This window comes from Stenella coeruleoalba (assembly GCF_951394435.1).
Source record: "Stenella coeruleoalba genome assembly, chromosome: 14".
NCBI lineage: Eukaryota > Metazoa > Chordata > Mammalia > Artiodactyla > Delphinidae > Stenella > Stenella coeruleoalba.
Genome location: NC_137160.1, coordinates 70,285,645 through 70,296,112, shown reverse-complemented (window position 1 = coordinate 70,296,112; position 10,468 = coordinate 70,285,645). Strand labels below are relative to the sequence as shown.

Sequence of the window (10,468 nt, the reverse complement as noted above, 5' to 3'; positions counted from 1 at the left end):
TGTAGTCTTCATCTGTCGCATCATTTTGCCTAAGTCGCAGTTGGTAATTTTTTTATATTGTATTTATTTATTTATTTATTTTGCGGTACGCGGGCCTCTCCCTGCCGTGGCCTCTCCCGTTGCGGAGCACAGGCTCCGGACGCGCAGGCTCAGCGGCCATGGCTCACAGGCCCAGCCGCTCCGCGGCATGTGGGATCTTCCCGGACCGGGGCATGAACCCGTGTCCCCTGCATCGGCAGGCGGACTCTCAACCACTGCGCCACCAGGGAAGCCCCGCAGTTGGTATTTTTATGTATCTGATAGGTTAGTTATGTTTCCTGACCTTGGAGAAGTGACCTTCTATAGGAGATGTCCTATAGGTCCCAGCAGCACCCCCCCCCACACTCAAGCTATATACTCTAGGGGTTCCTCCTATGAGGGCTGTGTGGGTCCTTCTGTTGTGGCGGGCTGACTATGTGGGCAGTCTGCTAGGCTTGGTTGGCCCCTGGGCCAATTGGTTGCCAGGTCCTGCCTTGTGTGGAGGCTGCCAGCCACTGGTTGGTGGGATCGGGTCACGAAGCAGCTAACTGCGGAACCCCAGAGGGCTCTGGGGCTAGTGCTGGCTCACTGGTGGGCGGACGCAGGATCTAGCAGACTCTGGGGCTGTTGCCCCCCACTGGTGGGTGAAGCCAGGTCCGGGGGGGCTAGTGCCGGATACTGGCAGGCAGAGCGGGGTCCTGGAGTCTGGCTGCAGGGCCCAGGGGTCCCAGAGCTGGTGTCAGCTCACAGGTGAGGGGGGCAGTTCCTGACACAGTTGGGTACAGGGTCTGGGGTGTCCTGAAGTTTGTGTTAACCTGCTAGTGGGCAGGGCTGGGGCCCAGCTGGTCCCAGGGCAGGGTCTAGCTTGCTGTCAGCTGGCTGGGTCCGCAGGCTGGGGGGTTGCGGTTTTCTTGCATCTTATGTCCGCCCCAGGTAGATGGGGCTGGTCCAGAGGCTCCCCGGGGCGGGGCCGGGCGCAGGGGATTCTGGGACTGTGGGCGGAGCTGGGTTCTGGGGCCTCTGGCGGGGCTGCTTCCAGGGGCGTCTGTCAGCGCAGGGGGTCTTAGGTCAGCCTGACTGGTGGTGGGTGGGGCTGTGTCCCCGCCCAATCAGTTGCTTGGCCTGAGGCGTCCCAGCACTGGTGCCTACAGGCTGCTGAATGGGGCCAGGTGTTCGTGCTAATGAGCTGGAGGGAGGCTCCCACCATGGCGGGCGCCAGCAAGAGCTTCCGCCTACATCAGCGTCCACGCGGTAGGAGCTCCCAAGAGTTGCTGCCACCAGTGCCTGTGTCCCCAGCGTGAGCCGCAGTCACCCCCCGACCCCACCTCACCCGGGGACCTTCCAAGACCTGCAGGTAGGTCTGGCCCAGGCTCCTGTCAAATGACCGCTTCTGCCCCATGTCCTGGAGCGCGTGAGATTTTGCGTGGGCCCTTTAAGCCCTTCAGGAGTGAAGCCTCTCTTTCCCCCGGCGCCCTGGGACTCCTGAAATGAAGGCCCGCCCGCCTTCAAAGCCAAATGCTCTGGGGGCTCGTCCTCCCTGTGTAGGACCCCGGGCTGGGGAGCCCGACGTGGGCTCAGAGGTCTCACCCCTGTGGGCGAACCTCTGCGGAGTAATTATTCTCCGGTGTGTGGGTCGCCCACCTGGGGGTATGGGATTTGGCCATATCACGAGTCTACCCCTCCTGCCCGTCTCGCTGTGGTTCCTTCTTTAGTGGCGGAAGATCTTTTCTGGTAGGTTCTGGTCTTTTTCATCGATGGTTGTTCTGCAGACAGGTGTGATTTTGGTGTGCTCCTGAGAGGAGGTGAGCGCAAGATATTTCTACCCAGCCATCTTGGTCCCAACCTATTTCTACGCCTTTGAATATATAGAAATTTTAAAATTACACTTGTGGCTTGTGTTCCGTTATATTGCACGGTGCTGCTTCAGCCCCTACCTGCCTCTGACATCTCGTAGCACTTTCTCATTCACCAGCCCTGCGACGCTGGCTTTCTGGCAGTTCCTTTCCTATCTTTGATCCTCTCCTCATGCTGTTCCTTGTGCCCGGAATGTGCTTCCCCTTGATGGTCACGTGTCTGGCTCTGGTCTCGTCGCTCAGATCGACGCTTAAATGTCCTCTCTTCTCAGAGTCTAAGTAGGTGTCTTCTGGTTACTTTATACCTTACTCCCTATATGTTTTCTTTGTGGCCTGAATCACAGGTTGTACTTGAGTTATTGGTCTGCTGTGTGTTGTCTGTGTCACCCACTAGGCAGTAAAACCCACGAGGACAGGAACTCATTCCTGGCCTGAAACAGGAATGCAAACTATAATTGTTAGAGGAATGCCCTGAAAGGACTTGGGGCACAGGCTGAAGAACCCCCAAACTCTAGACCAATGAGATAAGTGTATGATGGACCCCCCCCCAGATCATAAAATTAAGGCTTAGATTTACATGTAGTGATATTATTATTATTATCATCATTAGCTGGGGGTTAAAGACACAGGAATTCTCAGGGACAAAGGAGGACTTGTTATCTGCCTACAGCATTTTTCTCCATCATCAGAAAGGAAGGTAATGCAGAAACTGACAGACTCTCTCACAGCTGGGACATATCATTCAGTGGCTCCCTGTCACCCTGGGAGCAAAAGAAATCTCAATTCTTTATCATGATCTAGAGGGCTATCAGCACACAGTTGAGGTGCTGTTGTTTGTTAGAGTGTTTGCTTGTTATCTCCCCACATTGTGAAGAAGGAAACTTGAAAAAGAATGGATAGATGTGATAAGGGAAGAGCAGACTTCATAAGGGGGTTGACTGCTCAGGGGCCGTCCCCAACTGTCAGTCAAACCCCGTACGTCTCCAAGGTGACGCCTTGCCCCCAGCCCAGAGAACTATGTGTTCATCCAAAGGCAGTGGCAATGGAAAGCAAGTCACCCATCTGGAGACCAAAGAAGCATTTTAAGAGCAGCAGAAGGCAGAGAGTGAAGTGAGGGAAAGAGGGACAGTGATTTAATTTAAATGCAGTTGCTTCGAGGATAGTAAACACAGCCTCTGGATTTGGAAAGATTGAGCAGAGAGGATGCACTTTCAAGATAGGCCACTCCAAAGTCACAGGTCTCATTACCATTTATTTAAGCATCGGGGAGTACAGTACATTTATTCACGATGAGATAATGAGTGCAGATACATTTTGTAAACTTTAAAGTGCTTGGCAAATAAAAGGCAGTGGTTATTTTGCAAGCGTAATGTGCTCCTCCTGACAAAACGTAATAAAGGTTTCATAAATGCAGAGTTGTGACCATTTCGGTCAAAGCTGAATCTCACGTGCCCAGCTCTGGGAGACACTAATACAAACTTGTAGGACAAACGACTGGCTGGAGAAACAATAATCACAGGGGTTCCAGAGGGCTGTGTCTCTGTTCTGACCACACCTCCATGCGGCCTTGGGCAAGTCACTTCACCTCTCTGATAACCATAAAGCGGCCTCATAAAAATGTCATGAAGAACCTAGGGGCAAGACGGGAATAAAGACAGACCTACTAGAGAATGGACTTGAGGATATGGGGAGGGGGAAGGGTAAGCTGTGACAATGCCAGAGAGTGGCATGGACATGTATACACTACCCAACGTAAAATAGATAGCTAGTGGGAAGCAGCCGCATAGCACAGGGAGATCAGCTCGGTTCTTTGTGACCACCTAGAGGGGTGAGATAGGGAGGGTGGGAGGGAGGGAGACGCAAGAGGGAAGAGATATGGGAACATATGTATATGTATAACTGATTCACTTTGTTATAAAGCAGAAACTAACACACCATTGTAAAGCAATTATACTCCAATAAACATGTTAAAAAAAAAAAAGCTGCCCCAAGGATTCAGTGGGAAAATGCATGTTAAATGCCAGGCACAGCGGCTGGTATACAGCAAGTGCAAAAGAGTGGCAGACCCCCTTTTGCATTGCAAAGCCACAATCCAGACTTCATACCTTGGAGCTTCTAAATTGAAAGAGCAGCTGTCCTTGCAAAGCCATTCTGAATCAGTGCTTGAGTTGACTTCAGTTCTTACAAGAAATGGCCTCAGAAAAGCAACGCTGTTAATCTCTGGTGGGAAATTAAATTATAGAACAAATAAACAAGGGTGAACACACCCATCAGGCCACAGAGATGGGTGCGTGGAAAATGATGGGCCATTGTTACATGCACAATCCCTCCTACAGAACCGCTGCAGAAATACAGGCGGCAGCATGGGGAGCATGAGCCATTATCCATGGCTGGAGATGGACTCACAGAGGTGCCTGTGGTGTCACCATTGTACACCACAGTTATGCAGTACAGGCTCCAGGGTCCCATCAGAGCTGTGGCGTAACTCCCCAGGTGGCCTCTTGGGGAGTTTTGACATGTGGCATGTTCTCAGAGCTCATACAGGCCACAGGCCATCTGGAGAAGCTATTTAAGGCTCCCTTCTGCAGCCCCTTACTCTGCAGGTGTTGGGTGAAAGGACAGTGGGAAAGAGAATAGCAAATCTATTTGAATGGATAAGGACTTTTAAATAGTGGCGATGGGAGACTTCCCTGTTGGCACAGTGATTAAGAGTCCGCCTGCCAATGCAGGGGACATGGGTTTGAGCCCTGGTCCAGGAAGATCTCACATGCCGCAGAGCAGCTAAGCCCGTGCGCCACAGCTACTGAGCCTGCGCTCTAGAGCCCACGAGCCACGATTACCGAAGCCCGTGCGCCTAGAGCCCGTGTTCCGCAACAAGAAGCCACCACAGTGAGAAGCCCAAGCACCGCAACAAAAAGTAGCCCCCGCTCGCCGCAACTAGAGAAAGCCTGTGCGCAGCAACGAAGACCCGATGCAGCCAAAAATAAATAAATAAATTTATTTAAAACAAAAAAAAGTGATGATGGGGTGGAGAGCTGCGCGTCTTATTGTATCTGAATTCTGTGGACGGGGTACAGTAGGAATGAATACGGCAGGCAGACGAACAGCGGGATTCTGGCACTCTCCGGTTCTTGGCAAGTTTCTCACTGTGCCTCATCTTGAGTTTCCTTGTCTTTACAATGAGAGTCATAATAAGCCTTAGTTCCTTGGGTATTCACATGAATGAAATGTTAGAACGGTGCTAGGCTCATAGAAAATGCCCAGCACACATCAGATATTTTTGCTCATGGGCAGTAAGAAGGGGGTGGTCTGAGAAGGTCCAACAGTTAGCGGACTCCATGGTAGGGTCTGAGGTTGGATGAGGTTGGGTAGAAAAGTTGCCAGAAATAATTACAAACTGTGTTGTGGAGTGTTCAGGGCAGGCACAGTTCTGAGAAAGGGAGGTGAAGGTGAGAGCTCAGGGAACGAAGAGTGTTCTAGACTTGTGTGATTGACAAGGAAGGCTTGGAAGCAGACTGAAACAAAAAGACTACGGTTTCTTGAGCATCTCCTATCTTCCAGATGCATGCTGGGTATTTTGTGTACATAGTGTTACTTGATTCTCACAGCAGGCGAGATATAGATCCCTGTTCCCATCTTACGGTGAGAAAACAGGGCTGAACGTCACATAGCTCATGAGTGAAGAGATGGGATTTGAATCCAAGCCTATCTTTAATAAGGGAGTGCCATTTTCTTCCCAAAAAGTTTCATTATAAAGTAAGACCTGCCTATGGAAAAAATAATAAGTACCCAAAAATATGCAATAAAAAATGTTTCCTTCCCATTTCGACCCTGAGCCCGTTCCCCAGAGGTTAAAACTCCTCATGATCTATGTTAACCTCTCCTGAGATATTTTTATGCCCAGACAAGTGTAAAGGCAAAGTACACAAGCTTTAAAATAATTAGAAAAACACAACTAGAGCATGTTTAATAAATGTTTCCGCACTTTACTTTTTGGCCCCTTAAAAATATGCCCAGGAGATTGTCCTGTATCAGCCTAAAGAGGGCCCCCAGAATATGCCACTGCATGAATCAACAATAATTTTTAACCAGTCCTGCTTGGTGGACATTTAGACTTTTTCCAGTCTTTTGCTTCTATAATTTTGTAATGAATATCCTTGACTATATCTCTGAATACATGTTTGCAGTCATTTGTAGAATAAGTCATTAAAGGTTAAATCAAAAGATTAAGTACATTTTGGGTCTATTTTAGTAGGTATTGGTAAAATCTAAAACTGGTATGGTTTCCCACTCTTCTAGAGCTGTCTTCTCTGTGGCTGGCTAAGCTGGAGGTTGGCTTGTTAGGGGTCAAAGGCATAGGTTCGGGGGCTAGGAATCCTTCCAACTTGGCTGCAGGGTATTTTGAGACGGTTTTGATCATCTCACACATTATCTTCTTACAGAATAAGAAATGTCACTTCTGTTGATACAGCTGGTTTCCAAGGATAGAGGTGGCAGTTCACTAATTTATTGTCTGTCATGTCCTATATTGCCCTGATGCTGTTTTAACAGGAAAGATGGGACTCGTGGATGTATATTATCAGCTTCATTCCCTCCCCTCACCGACCAAGGACAATTTTGCTGTTGTTTGTCCAGCATTCTCACCCTTCCTCCCCTGGTCCTCAAACATGGATTATGCAGAAAGAAGGAGAACTCATTTGGGGGAGAACTGAGAGGTGGTGTTGGAGAGATTTATTTGGGAGGAAAAAAAAGTGGGCCAAAGAAGAAAGGAGAAGAAGAAAGATTGACAGATGGGGTGCTGAGTTTTTGGATAAGAGTTGAGACTTGTAGGAAGGGTAAGAAGGAAACCACTTTGGGGCAGCTACCAGATGGGAGGATAAGAGTAACTGGGGAAGGGAGTTTTAAACATGTTGCTGTAGTTTATGAATTGGGTGTCTCCTTGAGAGAGAAAAGTAAAGGAGTTGCTTTTTAGTACTCTTTGGTTGCTGGACTCTGCTTCCCTGAATGTCAGACTACTCCAAAACCAGACCACATGGTCCTCCAGGATTTACTGGGGTCATGCTATTATTGCTGTCAACATTGTCAGTCATTCTCATCACCATTACTACTATCTGTTAAACCCATCTGTGTACAAGATACAGCATCAATGTTTTATATAGTTTTCTTTTTTATATATATTACATCGTTTTCTTTTTAAACAATAAGGTAGGTAATATTGCTGCCCCTGTTTTACAGAGGAAGAAACCCAGGCTAAATGTGGTTCAGCATTTTTCCCACAGCCTCATGTGTGTCAGGATCAAGAAGCCCAGACTCTAAGCCCCTGTCATCCTGGTCTTATTAGTGTAATCTGTGCAAATACAGGGAGGAGGGAGGTGCTCAGTTGGTACAATATGCCTTCCAGTCTCTTGGGAGTGAACCCCAAATTCATGGTTACTGAAAATTTTCCTGGGGAGCTGGAGAGCTCCCTTGGGAGCCAGTGAAACCTCAACTCTTAAGAATTGCGTAAAGGACACCAGGGCTGGAGTGCACTTGTGGTTAATAGAAATTGCAGTGCAGCCACCTAGAGGCGAGGAGGTTGACTGATGCTCAGAAACGATGAATCCAGGTGCAAAGAGATGAGACCACAGAATTAGACAGGGGCCAGCTCATGACGGGATCTGAATGCCAGGCTAATGGATTTGGCTTTGTGATAAAAACATGAGAAGTCTTTGAAGGGTTTTGAGTAGATTTCCCTTCTAAGAAAATCACTCCAGCTGCAAAGGAGGTGATGCGTCAGAGGGGCAGAAGGAGAGGCTGGGAACAGCGGAGATGCTATTGCAAAGGTCCAGGTAAGAGATGATGTTGGGTGAACTCAGAGAGGAGGTGACACTAAAACCTAATCGAGTGCGGGGGTGGAGGAAAAGGGCGGATCCCAGGATGCCTCTGAGGTTGTTAGTTTGTGTGACCGCTATTTCCCCGGGCCACTGACGCGCATCAGCCCAGAGCAGGGAGTCCCAGGACCGTATACGCCTTCTGCAGCCCCAGGAGACAGTTCTGCAGCATCGCCTACCCTCTGGGTCTCCCGCTGATGAACCTGTATCGTAAATTACATTGCCTCACCCAGATGTTCACAACTACGTTTTTGCCTCCTTCTTATTCTACAATTCTAGCCTCTGGAAAGGGGACATCAGAACTTTACCTGAGCTCAATAAAAGTAGCTGCGTGCCCATCCAACTCCTGAGTTCTGGGTGCTTGGGTTCCCTGCCAGGAAAATCTGCCCATGCATCGGAGCCCCATGCCAGGGACACGCAATCCCCATTCCTGTGATGAATTTGGATCAACATATGTTGGAGAAGCAACAGAGAGTGAGCTCTCCTTGATGAATTAGAATGAGCCACGTTGAAACTGGATCACTCAAGCTTCAAATTTGGAGACAGCTTCCAGGGGGCATTGGGGTGATGGAGGGGGTGGGCAGGCAGAGTTAGGAAATTTCAAATCACCACGGATGCTTAAAGTTCCTTGAGGGTAATCTCCACATCACACTTCTTCCAAGTTGGCAGGTAGACAGGGCTGAGAGCACTGGAGAGAAGCTGAGCCTTCTTTCTTCACGGAGCCCAGAGAAAGAGTAACTTTGTTGAGACAGCATAGTAGAGGCTAGAGCTTTGGCACCAGTGTCAGCTGGCCATGGGGACAGAGCCTGGCTCTGTCACTTACCATGGGACCTGAGTCCAGAGACTTGACGTCAGGGTCTCATTTTTCTCATCTATAAAATGTAAGATAATGGTGTTACCCACCTCCTCTGGTATCTTAAGGATCTGATGTTGTAATAACACATAGAAAGTGCATTTCAGTAACACAAATTTTGAGCATCAGTTATGTGCCAGGCACCACTAAGCATTGATCACTGAAGAGGGCAGATCGATACTCTGTCTTCATAAACGGACCGTCTAGTAGATCATAAGGTCTTCACCCCCATCAGGCTTTCTGTCCTGGTGCGTGGCAGGCTCCGCGCTAGGAGCTCTCATTTATAATATGTGAGCCCCAGTAAGAAGCTAAGAGGTAAGTATCATATTAGCCCAACCTCTTTTCTCTGTAGAACAGTAAGTTCATTTAGGAATGAGACTGACACAATGCTCCATCCACCTCATTGTGTGCCAGGTCCTTAGCTACCGAGCAGCCCTGTGTAACAGAACAGCCCTGCCTGCTAAGCTACTCAGGGAGAAGCTATCTTGTATCACTGGCTTTTTTTGTAACCTCATTACATTCTGTTTACTGATGTTGGAGAGAGCTTGTGTTCTGGTCTAGGCTGCGGAAGCATTAAAGAAGGACTTGTCTCCTTCAATCCTGTGAGAGCAAGGTTGCTAAGGAGACCATTGTCATATTAACTCAGTAAACACTGAGATGTTCGTGACTCTAGTGAGGAGAGGTTTTCTCTTTTGAGATTGAAGGGGGAGAGCCGTCATGCAGATTGTTGCCATCCTGTTGGCAAAGGGGATCAAATCACTTTGCAATTCTCTATCTTTCTGTTTGTCCGGAGGCTAGAAAGGAGTCATGGGAGATGGAGAAACTCCATTGTCATCTTTTAGCCCATGGAGAACTCTGGGCTCCCTAAGGTTACTCTGGAAACCCTGTGCCTTATACTTAAAGCAAGCTATTTAAAAAAAAAAAAAAAAAAAAAAAAGGCAGGAGAAAATAAAGAAAAACAAAACCATGAGAGCCACTTTGGGAGAACGTGCCCGCCTCTTTGTAGCTGGGTTGGATAAACAGGTTCCTGATGAGGTGAGGGCTTGGATGTCAGGCTGGTTTGAAGACACAGAAAGGATTCCACCCTCCTGGAGGAACTAATCCTATGCCTGAGATGAGCCCATTTTGCTTGCTTAGGAAAAGTAAAGTGAAGGCGTGAATCTGTTCCCTGACTGATTGCAGACTTGGATTAATTTAAAAAGTGCCTAGGTATGCATTCCTTGCAATAAAGTATTTATCATAGGATGAAAATGATTGATCAGATGAGTAGTATTCCAGCTCACGGGAGATTTGAGTTCTGTACTCTAAAGGATATGGATTGATCCAAAGTGTATCCAAATCTGGGGAACCCTGCCCTGTGGTTGGTTGAGGGTCTGTTATAAGTACAGAGACGGGGTCTCTATGAAGCCGAAATAGGAATCTACCAAAGAGCTCAGTGCACCCACAGGCTTTGGCTCATGGAATCATATATCCATGGATCGTAGGGGCTGAATGGAAACATGATGATAATGTCACCAATTTCAACTTGCGGAAGGATGGTCTGGGAGCCAGAAAGATTCGATTCCTTGTTCAAGGTCAAACAGGCCATTAACTAGAACCCAGGTCTCCTCACTCCTAGTCTTGTTTTTCACACCAGGAGAGTGTTGGGTTTTTTCATGGTTTCAAGTGTCTTCGTGGAATTTACTCACGGTTGTGGCATCATGTGATCTCATCTCCATTTGTGCCACAAGAATGCGGACCAGATAAATCAGCTCCTGCTTCCCTTTTCTTCATCCCCTGCGCTTGTACGGTACTTAAGCATCTCTGTCCCCAGCAACTTGCGGTTCCTGCTCAGCTGTTTGTTGCCTGCGGTTCCTGTCCTGGCCGATCCCTGC

At 48.3% G+C, this 10,468-nt stretch overlaps 1 long non-coding RNA gene across 1 annotated transcript in view; it reads left to right on the top strand.

Annotated features, from left to right (window-relative positions):
• The first annotated feature begins 1,058 nt into the window (after window positions 1-1,058).
• The window catches only part of LOC307197520, a 52,110-nt gene continuing 42,700 nt past the window's right edge, over window positions 1,059-10,468 (top strand). Inside the window, exon 1 of the long non-coding RNA XR_013831436.1 lies at window positions 1,059-1,372. This is a non-coding gene — a long non-coding RNA (uncharacterized lncRNA). The remainder of the gene's footprint in view (window positions 1,373-10,468) is intronic.